Raw genomic sequence first — 24,882 nt, 5'->3', positions numbered from 1 at the left:
TGGTATTCAGCTGTTTCCTTTGGCTGCCAAAGAAAGGGTCTCATGATGTTTCGAGAGTGTTAGGAGATTGTGAATTTACATGAGAAGCATACACCTTGCTCACTACCATTACTAGGTGTTTTTTTGGAGTCTGCCTTCTGTGATGCTTACTTGCTCTGAAGCTGTGATTTATAACTTTTGTCTGAAAGGTATGTACCTTGATAAAACCTTCTATCTCTGTAGTTCCTGATGTAATGTTTGAAGAAATGTTTCTGGTGTGCTGTGATAAACAGCTGTGCTTTGCTCTGCCAGCTACTGTTATAAAACTCTTTTCTCGTACTGCATCTCTTGCAAGCTGTAGCAAAATGCCTTAATCTTTTTTTTTGTGAGGGTCAAAGATCTTGGAGAAGACAAAAGAATTACAAAATAATCCAAGTTCAGTAAGCACTTTTCATGTAAGGATGTAAAATATCTATAAGCCAGGTTTTACTTCAGCACCAGTTTCTACATGCTACAGATTTTGCTTCAGGTCTCTTCTGGGTCTCCTTACAGATACCATTGCTCTAGCTAGGAATCTTCAGATGGTGAGAGAAGTGAGAATGTGACTGATGTTTCTTCCAGCTGCTTTATGATGCAGCAGGTGGCCCTGACACTCTTCTAAACAGACAGACCTGGGCTTCAAAAAAATTTCACTCATAAAGTAAGGTTGTTGCTTGCCATTACTACTTTCTCAGAACAGCTAAGTGGGAAACCTTTGCTTGCTTTTCAGCGTTCATTTTATTCCTTAGTACCCTTTTCTGCCTTCTGAAAATCTGTAGAGCATCCCTAACAGTGCTGCATAAGGGAGCACCACAGCCTCCTTAACTGTGGACCATTAAGGAGTGTGGGACAGTAGATTGATAGGAGATTTGGTGAGATGGGCTTGAGCTGGCTTGATCCCTGCCTTTCACTTCTAAGACAGTAAGTGTCCAAAGTAGTTTCTATGGTAGGTGCATTAGGACATTGATGTGGGAACCTGCTTGAACCTTAAAAAAATTGAGTCAGATACAGTGATAAAGCTTTTTACTGTCAACTTTTGGGGGTTTTCATTCTTCTCTGTTTTCTTAGTGTGTCTACACTTCAGTTAGGTATTTGGTATAGTTTCAGACAAAAAATTCCATGCTGACTGCAGCAAGTCTTGAGCATAAGAAGATAATTTATTACTGTAACCCCAAATAACATTCTTAAATGAATCACCAGCAGACGGGAGGGAGAGGGGCAGCTGGACCTCTACTTGTTGCTGATTTTGTTAGTAACATCCGGGGGCACTGTAAATTCACCACTGGTGTATGTATGTGCTGACGTTACAGAAACTAGAGAAGAAGCAAAGTGTGCACGAAAGTGTAGCAAGACTTCAGGGAAATCTGAAGAGAACTGTGAGCTGTGCTCAGCAATGTGAGATTTAATTGAGGAAAATCTTGTTGGGCTTGTTGATAAACGTTTTAAAGCTTCCAGTGAGGAAAGTGGAGGAAGTAGTTCATCAAAGGTGGAGTAGGGAAAGCCTAATGAATATAGTTATAAAGTGATCATCACCCTCTTTAAAAATGTGGAATATGAATATGATGGACAGTTAGGGACCTCTGATTCTGGTCAGGTCTGTACTGGAAATTGCTGTTGTGAGGTGGATGATGTTAGGGATCACATCTTACCTGGGCACAGACAGGCATGTTCTGCCCAGTGCTTCAGCTGTGTTGCTGTACCCAGCATGAACTTGATGGAGGTCATGCAGCACAAATCTTTTGATAACCCTCTTGCACAAAGGGGAGTGTCTTAAGAGTCCTGCCATTGGAGTGAAGGAACAATAAGAATCACTATTTGCTCTTTGCTAGTCCCTATGAAAATTCACTGCTGAGATGCTGTAAAGTCACTTGCAAACAGCATTTCCCTTTAAATGGAAATAAGGTTACTCCTAATGACCTTAATGAACCATGGAAATAGTGTGACATTCTTCTCCATGAGCTATAGTCCAGTTGAAAGTGCTCTTAAGTCAAGCTTTTCAGAGGATAAGTCTTTATTGCTGAATGGCATCTACCAAGTCATACTTCAGAATTAAAATTTAAAAGAATCACCAATTAAACCAACCAAGACACTGTAGTAGCAGTAATAATGATGACACAAGTTACTGTTTGCTGGAGCATTGCCTAGGGAAAATGACTTGAAAGGAGGGGGAAGATTTCAGGAACTGACTTTTGAGACTGAAGTAAGGGGCAAGCTATCTCTTGGGAGTAGTGAGAAAAATGCAGAGCTCATTCTGTATTTGCTCTGTAACATCAACACTCCCTTCTTGTTTCAGGGAAGTTATACACTAATACAGAGGGCAGGCTGCCATTGAAGAGAACAAACCAAGGAGAGTGCAACTTTACACTAGGCACATTAGGCATCCACCTCAGAGTATTAGTTGAGGAAATTAATCTAAAAGTCTGTGTAATGCACTTGAACAGAGTGTTCTTGAAACTAAAGACAAAATGTGGGGCAGAGCACCTGACTCCTGCAGCTAAGCACCACTTTGCATATCACACAGCAGGACAGCCATTGAGTTGTGTGGTAAAATGGATTTGTCATACCTGAACCTAGCTTCACTCCCTTTCTCAAAGGATATAATGAATAGAATAATGAAGGTGTAGGAATAATGAAGAATAGCAGAGACCTAAAGCATATTTGTAGTCATCTGATGCCATTATCTTAAATTAGCATGGAGCTGGGACCGTTGTGAGCACTGCATCGAGTCACCCACGAAGCTGGAAATCCAGCCACCTCTCTGGTGGCCTCTACTTGTGCTATGCTGCTCTCCCTGTGAAAACATCTTGCAAAGCCCATCCTGAGCTTCCCACACTGGCCCCTCTTGTGCTTTGTTCTCTTCCCTGGTGCAGTTGATTTTGCCACATTGTAACTCCCGTTGCAGTCTGATCACCCTGACAAGCATCTTTTTGGCAGGATGAGCAAGGTCAGCTTCAACCTCTTGTGCTGTACATCTGAGCCCTAAACCCAGACTTGATGTTCCAGGTGCAGCTTCAGCAGTGCTGCTGAGAGTGAGATTAGCTTCCCTTGGCTGTCTGGCCATGCTTTAATGGAGCAGAGTGTGCAGTTTGCTGTACCTGTGATGGGAGCACATTGCTGGCTCACATTCTGCTTGGTGTTCATGCAAGTCCCAGGCTCTTTTTATGTGGTTCTTCAGAACTGCAGTAAGTACCTGTGGCACCTGTGTTCCAGCTGTTGTTGCCTTTCTGTGGGGACTCCTTTACCAGTAGGGAATTCTGTTGTGGATGATAATTGTATTTCATAGTAGAAAAGCTGCAAAACAGTTTCCTGCCTCGTATTATTAGTCAAACTCCTAGGCTAGCTAAGAGTGGAGTAAAGGCATTTGTACATGCTATTGTGGTAAACTCCATCAGTGTGTGCAGCTAATAAGCAGTGAAATGTGTCTACATCTCTCCTATTGATTATCTCCTTCAGATCAAGACAAACATAGGTCCTTACTGTATCCTGGCCATATAAATTAAAACTCCCAATTAAATTAGAGTGAGCTGTGAGGTGCATTGCACTGGGCCATTAAAAGGATTGCTGTTCACAACCAGCTGTTCTAGATGCCACCTGATTCCTTACCTTCTTTTTCCCTCATTTAAAATTCCCAATAGTGCATTAAGGTGAACTCAGTAGTTAGTAAATTTTCCCCTGTGTAGTTTACAAGCTCAAGGTTATGGGCTAGAACAAGTAGTGTCATGCTATAAATCAGGTGTAATGGAAGAGCTTGAGAGAATGCACAGGACTCCTACTTCCTCTCACAGTGTGTCCTAAACTCTGAGGGTGAACTTGGCACAAACCCAGAAACCCCCACAAATGGCTGATTAAATTGTTAGTAATGAGCCTTGTCCTGCTACTGTCTCTCTTCTGGAGTTTGAATTCCCTGAATTATCCCAGTACAGCAAGGTGTGCTGTGAAACAGAAGTTTCCACCAGAAGGGGTATATAGCTGAACCTCACTGTGGTGCAGAATGGAGGTGGAACATCTGCCTTGTGGTCTTTCTGCTTCCAACCTTCTGTCTCTGTGCTGTATCGTAACTTGCAAAGCTTTAGCTTTCAGCCATTAATAATGGTTCTGATCTTCTCCACTGCCTTGAAAAGCCCTTTTCTGTTTCTCTCATGCCTCTGGTGTATCACTAGTTCAGCAAGTCTGAACATTGGACTGTCTGAAAAAGTCTCTGCCTGCACAAGCAGGGGAAGGCAGCCCTAAGTTAGCCAGGGGTCCCTCAACAGGACTAGGCTCAGGGTTTTACTGGGATTAGTGTTGTGGTTGAAGGTTCTCTGGATGGGTTGCCTGTTCTGTGACTGAGGTGCCCTGAGTTGGAGCCTGCAGCGTAGTTCCTGTGAGAGGGCAAGCTGGAGATAATGAACCTTGAGCCAGGAAGGTTCAGCAATAAATCCATACACATGTTTCAGCTGTGTTTTGTCTGCCCAGTCCATGTGAATTGGATAAGCCCCCCAGGATCCCTATTCGTAGCAGCCTCTTACATAACAATGTTGCTAAGTTTCATCCTGAGTGTGCTCAGGGCCTTAGGTACATGCAGAAATGTAGCTGCAGACTGCCAAATGGGGAAGACAAATGGCACCTTCTTGACAGAGACATAGCTGGAGAAACTGGAGTGTGAGACAAGAGGAACTGTGATGCCCTTAAAAGAGCAAGGTGAGTCCAAAGTTAGTGAAGGGGAGGGACAAGATAATGTGGAACTTGGGCTGACTGGAATCAAGCACAAGGGTCAGAAGTCTGGTGCAGTTACACCTCTCTTAGGGAAGCCAGTGAAAATTTGCATCCAAGATGAATGCAGCACCAGCTACAGTGTTGGCTGAGTAGCTGGAAATGTCTGGGCTTGTCTCTACTGTGTCACATTTCAAAGCAGAGTTTTCCACCTGTTCTCACCAAGTCCTCGATGTTGCAGGGATACTCTTTGTTTTTCTTATGCTCTTATCTTTTTAGGATGCTGTGCTTAATACTTCTGTGCAGATGGATGCTTGGAAAGCAATTATTTTTCCTCTTCATCTGTTCTGATGCTGGTTATGCCTGTCTTTCTGAAGGCTTTCAGAGGCTGGGCTAGGAATGCATTTTTCTTCCTAGTGGTGAGAGATTTATATTTTTAATGGGTATTTGTTTTATCTATCACATGCTAGATTTATTCACTTGATAATCTCAATCTCTCAGCAACACAGGCAATCTTCTTCATGTCCTGCTCTAGCATGCAGGGATTTTATTCATTTAACAGTTTGGGGATTGGATCAGATAGCCATTACAGGTAAATCCTGCAGTGTGCTGAGTATGCTCAACACCTCTGAAACCCAGAGCAGTAATAACTTGCAGGGAGCCTGCAACTGCTTTCAAGATTCTGCTCTTAGAAGCTTCCTTTCCACAACAAGTATGTGAATATTCTACTGTGTGGTGCATGTCTTTCCTTCCTAGACCATGCCCTTTTTCAATTACCAGTGAGAAATTATATTGAGACTTCTTAATTAAATCTTTGCAGTAACTGCCTGTGCTCAGTTAATCACTCCTGGATCTTGTAGAAATAATAATTTTTTTAAATGTCCATCTGCTTTGATTAAAAAATAAAGGTATCCTTCCTGTCATCAAGATGGGCTTTGTTGAAGTTAGGTGGAAGTTAGAGGAGGGAAAAGTGAACAAACACACTGTAATAAAGTGACACACTTGAATAAAGGGGACACAGTCTCAGGTTGTGCCAGGGGAGGTCTAGGCTGGATGTTAGGAGGAAGTGGTTGGCAGAGAGAGTGATTGGCATTGGAATGGGCTGCCCAGGGAGGTGGCAGAGTTGCTGTCCTTGAAGGTGTTGAAGCAAAGCCTGGCTGAGGCACTTAGTGCCGTGGACTAGTTGATTGGACAGGGCTGGGTGATAGATTGGACTGGATGATCTTGGAGGTCTCTTCCAACCTGGTTGCTTCTATGATTCTATGGCACTTCTATCCCTCTCCAGTGTAGTACAATAACCTCGGTATCGTTGTCCTTGGATGTAAGACATTAACCTTTTTCTGCCCACAGCAAGAAAAGAACAACATCACCAGATACAATCAGATCTTTCACAAGGGGTGACCAATGCAGTGCTGAGATCATGTTCTAAAGAAAGAGGAAGGAAGACACTTAACAGCTGTTTTACCACCACCTAACACTGAATAATAGAGAGTGATTTGCCATTGGAATGCGCTGCCCAGCGAGGTGGTGGAGTCGCCGACCCTGGAGGTGTTAAAGAAAAGCCTGGATGAGGCACTTAGTGCCATGGTCTAGTTGATTGGATAGGGCTGGGTGCTAGGTTGGACTGGATGCTCTTGGAGGTCTCTTCCAACCTGGTTGATTCTATGATTCAAGTGGATTAAACTGCATGGAAATGTCGTCTTTTGGGTACTCATCAGGGGCTAAAGCAGCAACCATTTGAGAAAGAGCCATGACTGGGTACATAACACATGTTAGAGACAGAGTGTGAAAACATGTCAGCACCCTTCTATGAGCCAGCTCTTTGGAATACAGATGTAAAACGTTAATTTCTATCAACTGAAAGGCATTAAAAACTTGATCTTCTCTTTGCCCCAGAAGTGCTCTGCTGATAAGGAGCAAATTAAAAATGCAGAGTTTTCAAATAGCAGAAAATGCTGCCTATTTCAAATGGAGTTGGCCTTTTTATGTGTAGTATGGGTTGGGGTTTTTTTTTGGATGGAAGAAAAAAATATTTATGCACATAAAAATGATTACTGTAAATGGGGAAGACATCAAAATTTGGCATCAAAGTTAAATGAAGGCACTTGGAAGTCTGATTTGTTTGATCTGTACATAAATAAGCTTAAAAAAAGGAAGGCAGAGCTTTGCTGGCTCTTTTTTTTTGATTCAGTCAGAACTGAGTAGCCAGTTCAAATTCCCCTGCATCCCAGGGATTCCCAAACTAGGTTAGATCCAAACATGTTGGTTGTTTTGTGGTGTTTGCTTTGCATCTGCCCAGCATGCTTCTATGCCAATGCACCAGGGAAAATGAGTTGGCAGAAGACACAAGTCACATGCTCTTATGAAATGCTTTGGAGTTCACAGGGAAAGCACAGAGTCACAGAATTTCTTAGATTGGAAAAGACCTTCAAGCTCCTTGAGTCCAATCATTAGTTTCACACTGACAAGTCCTTGACTAAACCAAATCCCTCAGCACAACATCTGACCACTATGAATCACCATGATTGGAAAGGACCACCAGGATCATCCAGTCCAACCTTCATCCCAGCATCCTTCATCACCAGACCATATCCTCAAGTGCCACATCCACCCTCCTTTTAACCATCTCCAGGGAAGGTTACTCCACCACCTCCCTGGGCAGCATATTCCAGTGCCTGACCACCTGCTCAGTAAAGAACTTCCTCCCCTCATGCACCTTAAGGCCATGAAAACAGACACTAGGATCCTGAAATCAAATCCTCTTTCCTCCTCTAAGTTTGGAATGGAGACTATAAAAATGAAGGGAAATTGATAAGTCAAACTTTGTTGAAGCTGAGACTTGTAGCATTAGCTGTAGTCATCCTTGTGTTCCACCACCAAACTGCCATTCCTGGGTTGTCAAGAAGGTGTGATTTAGGAATACAGATCAGAGCTCTCTTAATTTAGATCAGATGAGGATCTACTACAAATCTGTGCCTCATGATGTTCATTTCAATTTGCTCTTAGCAAAAAAAACCCCAACAAACTAACATGAGATGTGTAATCTGCAAGAAAAAAAAGGGACTTGGTGACTTTAGTGCCTTTTGCCAAAAGCCTTTCACTGTGCTTTACAGTGATTAACTCCTGCAGGAATCTGTGTGGTGCAGAGGAACTGCTCTGCACCCTGGGAGCTCTATTGGCATAGGACAGAGGAACTGCTCTGCACCCTGGGAGCTCTGTTGGTATAGGGCAGAGGAACTGCTCTGCACCCTGGGAGCTCTGTTGGTATAGGGCAGAGGAACAGCTCTGCACCCTGGGAGCTCTATTGGTATAGGGCAGAGGAACTGCTCTGCACCCTGGGAGCTCTACTGGTATAGGGCAGAGGAACTGCTCTGCACCCTGGGAGCTCTACTGGTATAGGGCAGATCTACTTTTATCTACAGAGGGACAAGCTTCAGCTGGTTTACTTTGAGAGCTGGAATTTGTAAGCAAGTAGAAAGATGACTTCAAAGAAAACCACCTGGACTCCTGTGATTTCTGTTTAGCGGTCTGGACCTTCTGGGATCAGCAGATGTTCAGCACTTATGGGGGTGACAGTAGAGCCTGCTCTCAAACCCACTGCACAGTTATCCTGTTTCATTTGGCCTCTGAGCACAGACCTTTCACAGGTAACCTAGCTGGAGCTGCATGTGCCTCTGGTGCAGGAAGATGTTCTGCTTTGAAAAACAACTTGAAAGGTCACACTTTACCTGACACAGGAGAATGTGCTGCTGCTTCTCTCTGGCCTTTGTTTGTAGCCCTGGAGTTAAATGTACATCTTCCCCAGGAAGGCAGATTATATCAGAGAGGTACCCCCGACCCTGTGCCTTTAGAGTTGATGACTTCAGGGCCTCTTCTGAGACTGCTGTATGAGATCACTGCAGGGCAACCAGCAAGGCAAGACTTAGTGGAGGACTCGTGTGCCTCCAACTTATAAAGGTATTATTTCTCCCTGCTGGGAAAGTCAAAATTGCCCTCCCAACATGTTGTCTTCCATTAAACAGTTCCACAACATGCCTGCAAAACCTTGTTTAAGGTGGGGTTTTCTCTTTCTTCCTGGGAGCCTTCCCCTGTCTAGTGGTGGCAGAAGAAACCTCAATTTGGTTTTAATTTTCTTGCTGTGAGTGGGAGTGCAGGAATGATGCTCTTTATGGAAACAGCTATTTTGTAAATGAGAAAAGCAAAACAAACCTTCCCTGGAGGGAACACACAGCCTGCATCTTCTCAGAGGGGTGGCAGGCTGCAGTTTGGCGCTGTCATCTGGGCAACCATGAGGGGGTGACTGTGCTTGCTAGGGTGGATGGTAGGGATGTGTTCATTCTCCCTGTTCCAGGTTGAGGCTGATGGGCTTTACCCTCACTGTGCTAGTTTGAAGATGGCTGGAATATTTTGGTGAGGAGAATTAGATTATAGGCTGTGAAAAGGAAACAGTGGTGATGTCTACTTTACTCATAGGCTTGCTGAGATAGATAAGAACAAGAACACAAACGTAGATAATGCAGTTTTGCTCTCTGGCTTTAGGCTGCACTTCTCTCTCTCTAACCTAACCTGCTAACTAATCCATCTGCTTCCTAACCCCCATGGCTGATCCTCCAAACTCACCTTGAATGTAAGGCAAAGTCTGGGATAAGGTAGAGGGATGTGAAGAAGCTGGAAGGGTGGTTGGGATCCCCTCCTGGGGACTCTGGTTTCTGGGAGTGGGGGTTGTACTTCTGTATTACTTTTTAACTTGTCTATTTCTGTCTCTAGCTGTCTAGATTGTAAATATCTGCTTGTGTATTGTGCTAAGCTGTAAATAGAAAGCTTCATTCTTTACTTTCTGGCTCAGCTGAGTCTAGTCTAGGTGATTTTCTTAAGCATGGGGGGACAGGTAACACCCAAACCATCACACTCACTGAAAGTGAAGTGAGCTTTTCAACCTGCTTTCCTGGTTCTTGCAGAAGTTGTGTTTTCAGTTGCCATTTAATGATGTCTGGTTTGTTTTGTGCTGACTGCTGTGTTCCCCATTGCTTCCATTTAGCACCAAGTGAATTTCATAGGAGTGTGCAAAGCACCCCAAGGGAAGGCTGAAGGAAGGAGACTGCAAAAATGGAGAGTGTTGGTATGTTGCTGTGTTGAGTTGGTCTCTGTGTAGAAATGGAGAGCAGGCTATCAGTGCATGCAAACCTTTCTCAGGTATGGAATTAGCTCAGATATGCACAGGGCTCTGCTTTGTGGACAAGAGGAGAAAGCAGGAGGAATCAATGTTATCGCCTGCATCTCTCTTATCTGGGAGAGCTTCTCTGCAAGTGCAATAAATCTGTTTTCTATGAATGCAAGAGAGCTCTTGGAATAATCTCATTCCAATCCTTCTTGTTATTTTTGATGGATTCCAGGGTGAGCTGGTTGCTCTGTATAGCTTTTTTTTTTTACATACAAATTTGGGTTTGAACCCAGCTGAATATTCAGTCCAATTAAAAGCAAAGTCTCTGCTAAAACAAAGGCAAGGGGAGCAGTGGGGAAGGCTTTCATGCAAATAAGCAAAGCAACAAAACCAGGAGGGCTGAATGTTTGTTATTCATGCATATTCTTAGATGTAATTATTGTGATTTCACTCCCCCAAACTGCCCGCTTTAAGGAGAAATGATTGCTTTCTAATAAGTACTTGTTTATTGAACTTGCAGTAACTGAAGTTGAATATGAATTATTAAAATGTCTGTGAGGTGCAGAATTGGTTTTCTTTTGCCAGGTGTCTGTGGAGAATGAAAACAACAGAACACGGAGCAAAGTAGGAGAGGCGAAGCGTGAGGCAAGAACTGACCCTGGATCAATGGTCTGAGTCCTGATGGCCACAGGACAGGATTCTCAAAGGCTGTCAGCAAAGCCAGAGCTCTGAACCCCATCACCTGCCCTACCCTGTGCTGTGGGGAGGAGTCTGTGCTGCCTGAGGAAGCAAGCTGACAGATTATTGCTCTCATCAGCTTGTGCAAGGCTGAGGCTGTTTTTTCTATTGAAATATTGGGGCAGGGGGATTGGGTGCTAGGTTGGACTGGATGATCTTGGAGGTCTCTTCCAACCTGGTTCATTCTATGATGAGAATGCCAGGAGGGCAAAAGTAACAGTGTCAGGCAGCACATGACAAAGAGGAAAGAGGGAAATGGGGATAGCTTGTGAGGAGTGGTGACATCTATTTATAAAGGGCATGGTGTACCCTGCAACTTCTGAACACTCAAAGAGTTTTGGAAGGGAAGAGCAGAGCAAGGGAAGCTTTAAGAACTTGGTAGATTTAGCCCTTAAAGTAACCAAAAAGTGCAGGGAGTTTTATGGGATGGCTTTGACATATTCTGGCAGTAAATGCAATGTGAAGACATTTCCTCTGCTTGCTTTAAGCCTTTGACTTTACTCTGTCACTCTGGGAAACTCACTGCACATAGGAGAAAAGAAAAAGAGAGGATGTGAACTTCTGTTGCAAGATACTTGTGTTGTTCTTTGGTAGAGGAAACCAAAGGCATTCTGAGCACCTCCCAGGCTTCCCAGCACTGTCAGGATCTGTTGAACAAATTTGATAGATGGAAATGACTGTGGGAGAGAATAAAGTTTATAGAAAATCAGTGACAAGCTATGATGGCCTCTAGAAAAGAGACCTTGTACTGGTCCTGCTCTAGGAAAATACCCAACTGCAGTTCACCTCTTCCTGCTGCATGAAGTCCATCAGTCACTTGCCACAAGCCAGTAGAAAACCAGACTGCTAATGAGGATAATGATGGAGAAATATGGGCCCCAAATAACCTGAACAGGTGATCCAGCTGGTTTCAGGGGGACATACTGAGAGTAAAATAAGTTTTCGTTTGAACAGCATCTATGCAGTCACAGAATGGCCTGGGTTGCAAGCCACCTCCAAAGGTGATCCAGTCTATCCCCCTCTACAGTCAGCAGGGGCACACTCAACTAGATCAGGTTGCCTAGAGTCTTGTTGAGCCTCACTTTGAATAACTCCAGGGATGGGACCTCAACAACCTCTTGAGGCAACCTGTTCCTGAGCTCCACCACCTTCATGGTAAAGAACCTGAAGCTTTCCATCTTCCCCTGATCCCTGGGAGTTTGCTGCCTGGTTGTACAGTTCTAAGAGAAACATAAGCCAAATGCTTCTTCTTTAAACTCAACAGCCTGCTGGGTGGCAGACCACAGGCACAACCATATATTTTTCTTTCTGGTTGTCCATATGAGGTGATGTAGGCACCTGGGCCTTTTCAGCTGAGCTCCCTGCTGCATAGTCCTGCTTCTGTCAGAGCCCCACAGTAGAAGAAACAAGTTCTGGCTCGGTGCTGTCTGCACATTACAGTTCTCTTCACGGTGCTCATACTCTTAACGTTTATAATTCAAACATCTTCAGGAGGAAGTGACAGTCTTTCCTCTACAAAATAAAGAGGAACATGACTTGTGTTAATCATTCCTTCTTGCTTACACACTTAGCAGATCGTGTATTATTCCAAGTGCCTTGGGCCAGAAGGGGTCATTGCAGCATGCAGCCTAATGACCTGACTGAAAAATGTAAGTGGGGGAGAATGAGTCCTCCTCTGCTGAGCTTCCTGAAGTCATTAACAGATGCCTTGGGGATTCTACAAAGCAACAGCTTGGGAAACAAACAGAATTGTTCAGTGTTGGATATCACTCTTATGACATCTATGCTATTACAAAGATTTACAGCTGGAATAATTGGATCTGGGTTTTTCCCTCTCCCCCATTGACTCACATTTTGGAAGGCAGTCAGACCCTGAGTGTTGGGTTTTGCATAATTGAAGCACCAGAACATATTAAGTGGAACGACTAATGGGGACGAAGCTTTCCCCTTCCTTCCAGACTGGTTTATCAATTATGAATTAGTGGCAATCTAAGATCAAAGGGGTTCCATTTTTGCAGCTGAACTTGAGGATTTTGGAACTGAAGAGCTGAAATGCAGTTAATGACTTGTTTCGGGAAGGCAGAGGCAGGAGGTAACTGATGGGGGGTGGAGCGAAGTGTTTGCTTTGCTACACTTCTGAACACAGATGTACATTCTTGAGTGTAAAACTGGGTGCTGAGATAGAGTTACTCACATAAACTGATGGCTGTTGTTTCCTCTTGCTGGGCATGGCAGATGGGACTCTGATCTGTAGCTTCCTTCTTAATGCTGTGTGTGACTTAGTTGTTGAGCCACGCTCCTATAACCTGTTGGGTTACCACGTATTTGCTACACATGGGACAGGTTTGCATTGATAGGACAAATTCTGTTGCTGCAAAGGAAATGCATCTCTCCAGCAAGAACAGCTCAACACGTGCTTGTTGAACTGTTGTTCAACAGAATTGTGAGGGTTTTCATTTAAAAGTGGTTACAACCTAATGGAGTGACCTTCAAAAAAAACAGTCCAAGGCAGGACTTAGCTACACACAAATGTTTTCTACTCATGTATCAGCAAAAGCAAGTCAGGTCATTAGAATCTCCTCATTCCAACAGCAGTTGTGATCATACATTCATTATTTTCATAATTGCTCAATTATAATTTAATAATAGGTTCACATTAATTTAAAAACTCTTACTAGGAGGCATTATCCAACCAAAATAATAAACAATTAAAGTTAAATTAATCTCGAATCCTACTTACAAGGCATTACCCAAACAAAGTAAGTAGCATGAAATTTATCTAACATCCTATTAAAAATGATGACTTTGAGGCCAAGAAAAAACATTGTGCTTAAAAGCACATGATATAATGGACTTCTTCTGATGGATTTTTGAAGTGAGAGCAGTGCTAAACCAGAGATACTCCCTAGCCACAGGGGCTTCACCTCAACGAGGCTGGTCTGTCTCCAGCAGGAGCCCTCTCAAGCCCCTTCCCCTCATCCAGCCTGTTTTTCCTTCCCAAATACCTTAGGAATTCAGTGATGTTATTATACCACTCACTTTTGCCAGGGCAGACAAGATTCCTTGTGAACCTTCTCAAGGGTTAAGAAACTCCTCTTCTGTAGCTACAGGGAAGCACCATGGCTGATGCCTTCTACTTGCCAGCCCCAGCAGGAGGCTTCAGCCTCACCTGCATAGGTTCCCACCCTGCAGAGCCCAGATTACCCAAGATATGGGACAGCTGTGGGAAGCAGCTCAGCCTCTATTCACATACACATTCCAACCTGCTTTAACCTTGGTCCTGCTGACTCGGAACCAGAATATTTCTGGGGAAAATAGGCTTTTAAGTAGTCCTTAAGTTTTAAGGACTTGTCTGCTTTGTCAGTGTTCATGCATTTCCCACGCAGAGAACACAGTAGATCACTGATTGTTCTCTAAGGTTTCTGAGATGTTGGTGGCACCACCTACTAGCTTGAGTTATAAACTGCATTACTCTCTGCAGCGTCAGCTGAAGGCAGAGGCCAAACAAATAAACTGCTTCAGCTTTTGTTCCAAAATTGGAGTTCTATTCTGTTGTCTTGAGGACCTTAAGCATATTTTTTTAAGTATCTCTAGTGATAAATGCTTTCTTCCCCCCCCCCTCAATTTCACTTGATTTGAGCCAGCTGTGGTGCTGGGCAGGTGTGTCTTGTTACTCTGAGTAGCACAAAGCTTTATGAGTGTCTTTGGCTTCAACGAGGAGCACCTGGTGATGGCACCACCCCCTTCTATGAAACAGCAAGGAGCCTATTTAAAGCAGGATTCTTTTCCTTCTGCCCTGTGGGTTAGCTCTTTGGATTTAGCTAGCTAGAGGAAGGTATGGAGCTGAGGAACCTCTAGGTAGGGTGATCATGTTTGAGAAGGGGATGAGACCTCTGGTACCTGGATTTTCATGAAGCTGCCTGGCTCGCTGCTGTCACTCTCATGGGATGGATGAGGAGCATTACCTGACTAATGCAGGCAAGTAAATTGTGTGATCTTACAGTCCAGCCCACCTCAAAGGCTGCTAGTTGCTTCCTTTTGGGCAGTATGTGGTATCCTTAATGCTTTTGTAAAGGGTTGTCTTCAGTGGTGTTTGGGCTTTGACTCTAGAGGTAGCCTCCATGCCTGGTCTGGAGGTAGAGGAATGCTGTTCCACATGGAGGACAAGCAAATCTGTGATGCTTGGTGGGCTGCAGGGTTTGGTGTTGGTCTGGGTCACTGAGCACTATTCTTTATCTCTGCCATCTGTACAACTCTGCATCCTTTGAGCTCTTCCCTTGTGCTGCCAGAACATGCAGCAGTTTCATCCCCTGGAGTGTGCCAGCAATGTGAGTGAGTAGGTCCTATCCCCCCTGTTTGCTGTTTGTTTTATTTGCTGTGTTGTTAACCTTTACTCAGTGCACTTATTTACTTCAGGTTTTAATGGTGTGATAAGGTCACAACAAATTTAGTGGGAGGCATTTTAAGCACTTACAGCAATAAATCACAGTGTACATCACCCTTGTGCCATTTATCCAGAACCAGAGAAATCCAATTTGGTCCATAATATGAAGGCCAAATAAAGCCAGGTATCATAGTGAGAAGGCTTTGATGTATGGCTCTGAAAGAACCTGCACACTTCTCCTCTATAAATTAACAGCTCTTTTGCAGAGCTGACAAGTAGCTGATATTCTTGGAACTGGTCCTGTTTGTGGCTTTTTTTTCTTCCCCCCCCTCTGCCTTCCATTCCAGTCTCTTGATCTTTCCCTTCAGAAGACCCAAAGAGAAGAAAAGGCTGCCTGTTCTCTAATGTAGGTTTAAAAACAGTGGTGGAATGGATACATCTCACAAGTGCAATGAACTTGCTGGTAGTGCAAGAAGCCCTAAAGCCTCAGGAACTCATCTCTGCAGGAATACATTCTTATCTATTCCTTTATAGCCTGAATTATTTTTTTCCCCTTGAGGGCAGACAGCCTTTGCAGGTAGGATCAAACCAGCCTGCAGGTCATCCAGAGAGCTGTAGAGTCCTAGTGGCCAGACATGAATAGTAGCAGGCTCTATTCAAGAGCAGGAGATAAAGCACATGGGAGTGTGTCGTGGGCCACTAAACTCTGCTGGCCAGGAAATGGGCTTGATAACCTGGAATAAATATCCTGCTTTAATTCCTGGTAGTTTATGGCCCCTGCAGGTTGTCTGACCTTACCCCTGCCTTTAGTCCAGCCAAATTGAAAGGGTGTTTGAGAGAGGAGAGAAAAGGGGGAGGAAGGGATTAGTTGCAGGCACCTGTGTCAAACTCCTGAACTCTCTAAATGGCCCAAAAGGAGATTGATTTTGCTGATGTGTAAAGCTTAGCAACCACTTGGCTTTAAAGCTCACATTAAAAACTAAGTGCCAGTTTCCATGCTGCTAAAGGTGGAATGAAAAAATGTTGCACCTCACCATATTCAGAAAAAGATGGAGACTTTTGTAGAGCTCAGCAATGCCAGGACTGTGAAGTGAGGAGGAAGGATGAATGTTTTCTTTCTCCTTCATCTGGGTAGTGAGGGGGGGGAAACCCAGTGCTCTGAGTGAGCAACAGCACTGTGATATCTGCTCTCTGCCAAGCTTGCCAGGGAGCAGTGTCTGTCTGGGCTGAGTGAGCAGCACACCTGATGGATGCTCCAACAGCCTCCATGAAAATAGGCAAGTCAGGTTTTGCCAAGCATTGCTGCCTCTCGCTCAGCATCAAATACTCCCTGAGAGAGCAGCTCCTTGAGTGATAGATTAAAAAGCAGCAAGAGCTCATGGAAATGCAGGTACATCTTTTTCTATGTAAATAAAATGGTGTCATTAAGGAAAGGGGGCAGGACTGGCTGGATTTTTCTGGGGCTGTGGGTGAGGCAGATTTCCCTCTCACCACCAGAGGGGCGTTTTGGGTGCACATAACCATTTCTGGTTCTGCCATTTTGGTTTTCATTCCTTGCCTGTTGCCTTTCTGAAGACTGCAGCTTCTAGAGATGTCTGACTGGTTTGGTTTTTAAAGGTGTGACCTTCCTACCTTCACCTGCACAGGTGCATTAGCAATATGTGGCCTATCTGCATCAGGATGGGAGGAAAGAAGAAGTTCTTTACAGTGAGGGTGGTGAAACACTGGAGTGGCTTGCCCCAGGAGGTTGTGGATGCTCTCTCCCTGGAGGTATTCAAGGCCTTATCCAACACAGCTTTGAGTGGCTTCTAGTGGGAAGTGTCCCTGCCTATGGTGGGGGCTTGGAACTGGATGAGCTTTGAGGTTTCTTCCAACCTAAGCCGTTCTATGGAAGTCAAAGAGTGTTTTGTTGTCAGGCCCTAAGATTTTTATTTAAGTGTGTGTACTTTTGGAGCAGAGGCTGAGAGCACTGCCTGGATGAGGAGCTGATGCACAGGACCTGTGTAACCTATGGCAGAATATGATAAGGGATCAATCCCTGCTGTGAAACCTGGGGAATGGGGGAGAGAGGCTTAAAGAAAGTAGATGTGCCCTGGCTGCAACCTGCCAGAAGTGCAAACTCTGCATCTTTCACTGGCAAAGACTGGCTAAGAGCAATGGAGTCACTGGGCAGTGCAGCACTTGCCTTTCAAGAGGGCCTGTGCCCCCATCCAACGTATTAGGTACCAGCCACACTTGCTCTGTCATGGACTGAAGGCTGCAGCTCCAGGCCATTTTGCATGCAGAATGCTCTCTCTTGGTCTTTAATGCCTAACTATTCTGATCATCCTCTTTGGCTTTTTGCTCACTAACAACCTCCATGACTTCTTTGCTCTAGTGAAAATCTGCTTAGCACACAGCTGTGTTGTAAAGTCGAGCTGCAGCTCCTACATATCTAATCCCAAAAGAAGCATTTGTTCGAAGCAAAAGGATCCATTTCCCTAGGAAATGTGCTTTGATTTGGGAAACACAAAATGCATTCATCCAACTGTGCCACTCATGTGCCAGGTCACTGTTTCACCCTTTTGGTGCAGGAAAAGTTTATTCTGCTAATAGGTTTATTGCTTTTGGCTTATTCCTTTCCAGAGGACTCAGCTGAGTGCTGCAGCTCTGATCTGGGGCACAGAAAATTAATTCTTTTTATGGTAGTCTACTCCTTTCACAAGTCCTCATTTTAAGTGCAGCTCAACTGTGTTAGAAATAACAGTGTGTGGCTCTGTGGGGACTATCAAGCCTCTAATTTGATATTGTACTGGAGGCTGTAGAATGTCAGTGCTGCCAAATCGAGCTTTTCATTTTTGAGCCCCTCTCTATGTCCCAAGAGAAGTTCATGAGATACCAGGCTGGCTGTTGTCAGAGTGGCTGGGTGTTGCTGGATGTGTGCTTCATTCTTTTGGCTTTGGATTTTCTGGCCTCATTAATAGAAATGAATGTTCAAAATGAACTCTTATCTCAGGGCTTGGATTGGGTGATGAGGTTCATGACCTTTAGAACTCCCTTCCAATCCATTACTGAGTCTGTAATAAGCTGTTATCATCAGGGTTTCATGGTGAGATGCTCTGCTTTGAAGGCACCAGAACCCACAGAGATATCCTGAGCTCCCTTTGCTGATGTGCATACAGTCCTGGGTACGTTGTGGTAGACTGGAGGAGAGGACATGTGGGTTTCTAGGTCCAGACTGGGGCATGGAGCTGTGCATGCCATCCCCTTCGTGTCTGCTCCTCCTCTCAGTGCTTTGAGAGACTTTGAGTGACAAAACCTTGCAAATCTTAGTTTGTGTGTTCCCTCCCCCCCACACACTTTGTAAAATCACCCAGACTAGACCCAGCTGGCTCTGGAGATGGAATGAAGCTTTATATTTACAGCTTAGCACATGCAGATAGTTACAGCATATACAGTTACAGACAGGAATAGACAAGTTAAAAGGTAATACAGAAACACAACAGCCCTCCCAGAAACCTGAGTCTCCAGGAAGGGCTCTCAACTGCCCTTCCACCTTCCTCCCACCCCTCTCCCTTGCCCCAGATCTTACCTTATGCCCAAGGAAGATTGGAGAGTCAGCCAGGGGGGTTAGGAAGCAAGTGGATTAGTCAGAGAGACAGCAGGTTAGGTTAGAGAAAATGCAGCCCACAGCCCGGACAGAGAGCATCTCTCTTATCTCTATGTATGGCTTCTTGTTCTTATACATCTCAGCAAGCCTGTCAGTGGAGTAGCCATCACCACTGTTTCCCCTTCACAGCCTGCAATCTAGTTCTCCTCACCAAAACATTCTAGCTAGCTTCAAGCTAGCACAGTGTGATAGCTCTAAAATAGATTGAAATGCTAAGACATGATAGTCTTATCAGTTATAATAGAAAACCACCCACATTTGGGAGCAGGGTCAAAACCACTCAGCCTCTTGCAGTGGCACCGGAATCCACCACTTCATCTCCAGGATGAATCAACACTCTGGAGAGTTCTTTCTCGCAGCTCCAGTCTTTGCAGAACCATTTCACCTTCACTTCCTAACTTCCTCCTTTGACTAATTTTCTCTGGGTAGATTTCCTCCCTGTTGCTGACAGACGGTGACCCAGATCTGGTGCTTCTCTCTTCTGGAGAGAGCAGCCAAGTGGATGCTACTTATTCTCTCTGCTGTTTAAACCTAGACATGGTTCAGCAGAACTCGACCACTTTGCCCTTGAGACTAAATCCCAAGCTCTGAGATGCATCTCTACTGTTGTGTTTCATGCTTTATGGACTGAAGTGTCCATCAGGATTTCCTGTGAGCTGTGAGGATGAGGTGATACTCTCCACCTCTCTCCAGCATGCTGACAATGCACTAACCCTTAAACGCTGACTGGCTCGATTTAATTCTGCTTGTGCCACGTTGTTATCTCAGCCCATGAGAAACTGGAGCCTCTGTTTATTGTAACCACAGCCAGCAGTGGTTTGGCCTGCAGGAAAAAATAGAAAATTGATCTGGGTAGTCAAGATAAAGAAGAAGAAACAAAGATATGTGCTCTCTTCTGTAGGGAAGTTAGAGAAGAGGAGCAGCCTTCTCTAGAGAGGTTGCTGGAAGCCCTAGCAATGACTTTGAGGCTGCTGCCTGGCACTGCAGGAAGCAGATGTGAAGCTCCTGGGTGGAGTTGTGTGAATCTTCCTTTGGCCGAAGGGGAGTGTAAAATCAAATGTGATTGTCTGAATGGCTCAGGCTTATGTTTGAAGCAGCTCTTTATTGTTATTTACTCTGGTATCATCTCTGCACTGTCAGCACTCCAGTTGCCAGCCCTTTGCTGCAGGGTGAGAACGCCCTGCTCCTGCTCGTGGGGGGCAGGCGAGCTCCGCTGGGAACCGATGTGATCCTTGGTGAGAGAGGGGAATGGCACAGTGTCAGGATGTCATTTGTAACGATGCTTGTAACTGCTGCCTTGCTTTGAAAGCCTCAGTGAAAGCAAGGACAGACACCCTCAGCAATCAGCTGTGCTCAGCAGGTGGAACGCGAGTGGCCGACAGGATAGGAATGAGGGAATCGGAGTTCTCCCGAAGGCTGAATCCCTTCTCCCATTAACAGAAGGTCTCCCTTTCAAGGTGACTTTATTAATTAGGCCCTTTATCATCTCTTACATCACAGGGGAAACTGAAAAGATACCAGCAACTGCATGTAGCTCTGGCTACAGAAGACACAGACAGCTACCATCTGCAAAATTGAGCACTTTCCATCAAAAATTAATTAGATTAGCCCAGGTTCTGTAAGTAATACAACTGGAGCTCCCTTCTAGCTCCCAAGAGAAGCACCTTCTAAGTCAAGTGCACTCAGACTGTATTTGGACATGAGGCAATTGTTGGTTTAATTTAGCTATCAAATTAATTTTACAGAAGCAGAAGACTCCACTCACTGGAGAGGGGGTCAGTGGTGTGCAGCACACAGCCTGGCTCCAGTGGGACAGTGGTGGAGGCAGTGGGAGGACAGACAGACTCCCCATAGAATCAAGCAGGTTGGAAAAGGCCTCCAAGATCATCCAAGCCAACCTAGCACCCAGCCCTAGCCAATCAACCAGACCATGGCACTAAGTGCCTCAGCCAGGCTTTGCTTGAACACCTCCAGAGACAGTGACTCCACCTCCCTGGGCAGCCCATTCCAGTGCCAATTGCTCTCTCTGCCAACAACTTCCTTCTAACATCCAGCCTAGACCTCCCTTGGCACAACTTGAGACTGTGTCTCCTTGTTCTGTTGCTGCTTGCCTGGCAGAAGAGCCCAACCCACCTGGCTACAGCCTCCCTTCAAGTAGTTGTAGACAGCAATGAGCTCTGCCCTGAGCCTCCTCTTCTGCAGGCTGCACACCCCCAGCTCCCTCAGCCTCCCCTCACAGGGCTGTGCTCTAGGCTTTTCACCAGCTTCATTGTCCTTCTCTGGACACCTTCCAGCACCTCAATATCTCTCTAGTCTGTTCTCTCCATGCTCTTCTTGATAGGGATTTCGTTGTGACAGTGTTGAAGCGGCTAAGCTTCCTTAGCTGCCACAGCTGCCCTATCGCATGAGCTGCAGAGTATGGGGAGATTAAGACCAGGAACTGTTCAAGGCACCAGTTTGATCATGAGCCACTGAAAAGAAATAGTCATGACACCTACAGTAGTGTCTGCTAGCAGACAGTTTGACTACAGCCCTAAGCCTCACCATGAAATGCATTAAGTGACCTGTCACATGCAGTTTACTGCTTTGCTCTTTGCTTGCCCTGGAGACAACTGTGTGCCCAACGACTTATCTGTAGTGCTAGGAACTTTTTAAGTAGGCATACACTCTTCTTTCTGCTGGAGAAAGCAAGATGGGATGTGGGGATAGTTGGCAGCACAGAGTGTCCTTTAATCACACAAAAGCTGTTTTCCTTCATGGACTCTGACCAGTTGCTGAGAAGATGCTACCTTCTGTGCTTCACCCAACAGTATAAACGTGCTTTCCATAAGCTTTGTGGCTGTTCCACCAAAACCAGTGTGACTGCTCATGTACTTAACAGAGGCTGCAGGCTCGCACACGCCTTGGTCTTTAACCACTTGCTTGCCAGAACTTGTGGAAAAGCCATATGTGTGTGCTGTATGCTTGTGTGTTTTCAGAAGGTTGTTCATTCTGGAGCTCAAACATGACTTGAAACATAACCACATATTGACCCCAGGAGGCTATCCCTCTTTCTGCAAAACAGTGACAGTCTGACAGGTGCAAGAAGTACTGCTATAGGGAAAAGATATTCTCTAATCATTTAAAATCAATGTGGATGTTTCAGCTCAGAAATTACAATAATGACAGGCCATGCTCACTGCAACTGTCACACCTGCTCTGGTACTGAGAGGTTCTCTTCCAGCTAAAGTATCCCTGGGTTTACTGCTCACTTTGTTAGAATCTGTACCTTCTGTGTCACAACAACCCCAAGCAGCACTACAGAGCAGGGAACTGAGTGGCTGGAGAGCAGCCAGGAAGAAAGGGACCTGAGGGTACTGGTAGGTAGTAGCTGAAGATGAGCCAGCAGTGTGCCCAGGTGGCCAAGAGAGCAAATTGCATCCTGGCCTGGATCAGGAGCAGTGTGGCCAGAAGGACAGGGGAGGTTATTCTGCCCCTGGACTCAGCACTGGTCAGGGCACACCTTGAGTGCTGTGTCCAGTTCTGGACTCCTCAATTCAAGAGAGATATTGAGGTACTGGAACATGTCCAGAGAAGGGCAGCAAAGCTGGTGAGGGTCCTGGAGCACAGCCCTGTGAGGAGAGGCTGAGGGAGCTGGGGGTGTGCAGCCTGCAGAAGAGGATGCTCAGGGCAGAGCTCATTGCTGTCTACAACTACCTGAAGGGAGGCTATAGCCAGGTGGGGTTGGTCTCTTCTGCCAGGCAAGCAGCAACAGAACAAGGGGACACAGTCTCAAGTTGTGCCAGGGGACAGATAGGCTGGATGTTAGGAGGAAGTTGTTGGCAGAGAGAGTGATTGGCATTGGAATGGGCTGCCCAGGGAGGGAGGTGATGGAGTCACCATCCCTGGAGTTGTTCAAGCAAAGCCTGGATGAGGCACTTAGTGCCATAGTCTGGTTGATTGGCTAGGGCTGGATGCTTGGTTGGACTGCATGAGCTTGGAGGTCTCTTCCAACCTGCTTGGTTCTATGTGCAGCCATCCTCAGAGACTTTTTGGTAGGTACAGAAACCCAGTGATGCAAACCTACTCTCTTTCATTGCTGACTTGTTCTTTATCTCAGTCTTTCATAGGAATCTGAAGTGGTTTAAGTATTTCCAGTTCAGTATCTGTGTCAGCTGTGCTGCTGCTCTGAGAAGTCACATTTTCTAGGCTCCTTGGGCCCGTGCTCATGTTTCCTTGCACCACTGGATGTGATTGTTCCATTTCTATTTAGCTTGTCCTAAACTGGATTGATTTTTTTTGGAGCTCTTTCCACCTGTTGATGGATCATCTTTATTTGATGTCTATATTTTCTGCACCTGTTTTCCAGAGGGCATTTTATTTTCTGCTTAGCACTTGCAGCTGGAGTGTTTTAGCATTGATGTTAGGTTTAAATATGGTGTGGGATGGGTTACCTTCTGGAAATGCTTTCTGACATGGAGGTGTTTCTTGGTATCCAGTTTTTAAGGATTAAACTTTTGTATGTGTAGCCCTACCTGACTTGGTAATTTTTGCTGAGCTGTCTACTTTGTTTGTAGCTAGCTGAAGGAATGGCACAGTAACTCCATGTCATTACTCAACTCTAGGACTTGTAGATGTCTCCATAGGGTTTTGCTGCATGCCTCTGGGTTCCCTTTATTCCTCCTGTCTCTGCCAATGAACGATAAAGGTCCAAGCACTAAAACTGGACATTCATTCTTGTGATGCTTCACATCTGAATGCTTAGATAAGTTTCAGGTTGAGAAATAAACTCTGAGCCTCTTCACATCAGTGTTTTGGGATCTTTGGATGATGGACAAAAGTAAACTTTTATTGTTCTAAGTGTTTTTAATTGGTTCAAGAAACCAGTGCTCTAGGCTTTCCTTCACTGTTTATCACATTAGAGAAAGTCTTAAGTCCAGATGTGTAGTCAGAGATGTAATATTATGACTTCAGTCTGTTTGAGAAGTTGAGTTGGTTAGCCTTTCCTCTCCAGCACCTCTGTCCAGGAATGAAGAGAAATAAGAAAGGAGGGGGCATTTAGAGGTGCATATTCCATGCTCTGTATGGGGATTTTACCCATCCATGTGATTGCTGTTAATGGTAATGATGGTTGTGAATCTCCATTCTCACATATCAGGTTGCACAATTACCTCTTTGGTGCTATTAGAGCATCTCTTGAGGCTTCCTCTTCACTTTTTTGCCATCAGGCAGAGCACCTGCCTCTTCTCCAGAGCCCACCATGAGATCCACTTCACCACCCTCTTGTAACCGTTCTCATTATCTGGGGAATTTCACTGGTGTTCACCTTGAGGAGATCTAAATAATCCTGCCAAGGCACAATAATCCAAACCAGAAGGGACAAGAAAAAGCATTGCATCAAAACCCAAATGGCACAGAAGAGTTAAGGTGACCTGTGGACCCACCAGTAGTTGTAGGGCTCAATGATGCTTTGCATCCCCACAGTTGAGTAGTGAGCCAAGGAATCAGCACATAAGATTTGCTTTAACAAATGATTTCTCAGAGGTCATTTTTTCTGCCAACTTATTGGTCAGGCTCAGCATGACCACCAGAGAGAGATAATCCCTTCTAGGAGCACTCAAATGGCACAAAAGATGGCAAGCAGAATCCAGAGCTTCCACCAGAGGCATGATCCAATTTAGCTAATGAGTTTCTGCTTTGTGATGTCTGTGTTCTTCAGCTTGATGTAGATGTGATGTCTATGGGAAACTATGGCAATGAGAAGGGACTTCTGCTTTTGGGATGTCCAGGCCAGTTTCATGCTAGCTCTATCCTGCTTCCCACTGTCAGAGCTATATTGTCTTTGGTGCAATCTACTGAACTCATCAGTGGTACTACATGAAGGGATCTGATCCTACTTGCAGCCTTCTTGCCCACTTTAGAGTGTTTACTTAGCTTTGCCAAGAAGATGGTGTGTGTGAAAATTGCTTTTATTACCAAAAAAAAGAAGTTTGCAATAAAACCTGTCTCCTTGGGTGCACTAATTCTATTTTACAAAGAAAGAACATATTGTTTTAATTAATCATATGAAAGCAAAATTAGCATGATTATGTGAAAGGTGCTGTAAATCATTCTGATCCACATCGTTGAACAAAGAGCACTTAGTTATTCCAGAGTTGTTAAAGATTTTATCTACCCAAGTGAAAATTCAATTAGCACAAACCAGTCTCATATAAAAAAAAAAAAAAACCAACTAAGGATTCTGACTGCAAGAGAAGGAAA

The 24,882-nt window shown here is 44.9% G+C and overlaps 1 protein-coding gene across 1 annotated transcript in view; it reads left to right on the top strand.

Moving 5' to 3' along the window:
* Positions 1-14,362: 14,362 nt before the first annotated feature.
* Positions 14,363-24,882, top strand: part of SGCD (sarcoglycan delta) — a 681,477-nt gene continuing 670,957 nt past the window's right edge. The window contains exon 1 of the mRNA XM_064161986.1: positions 14,363-14,587. The gene's annotated coding sequence lies outside the window, so the exon portion shown is untranslated. The remainder of the gene's footprint in view (positions 14,588-24,882) is intronic.

Source organism: Pogoniulus pusillus, chromosome 22, assembly GCF_015220805.1.
Source record: "Pogoniulus pusillus isolate bPogPus1 chromosome 22, bPogPus1.pri, whole genome shotgun sequence".
Lineage (NCBI taxonomy): Eukaryota > Metazoa > Chordata > Aves > Piciformes > Lybiidae > Pogoniulus > Pogoniulus pusillus.
Note: the sequence above shows the minus strand (reverse complement) of the source record. Positions and strands in the feature narration are given on the sequence as shown.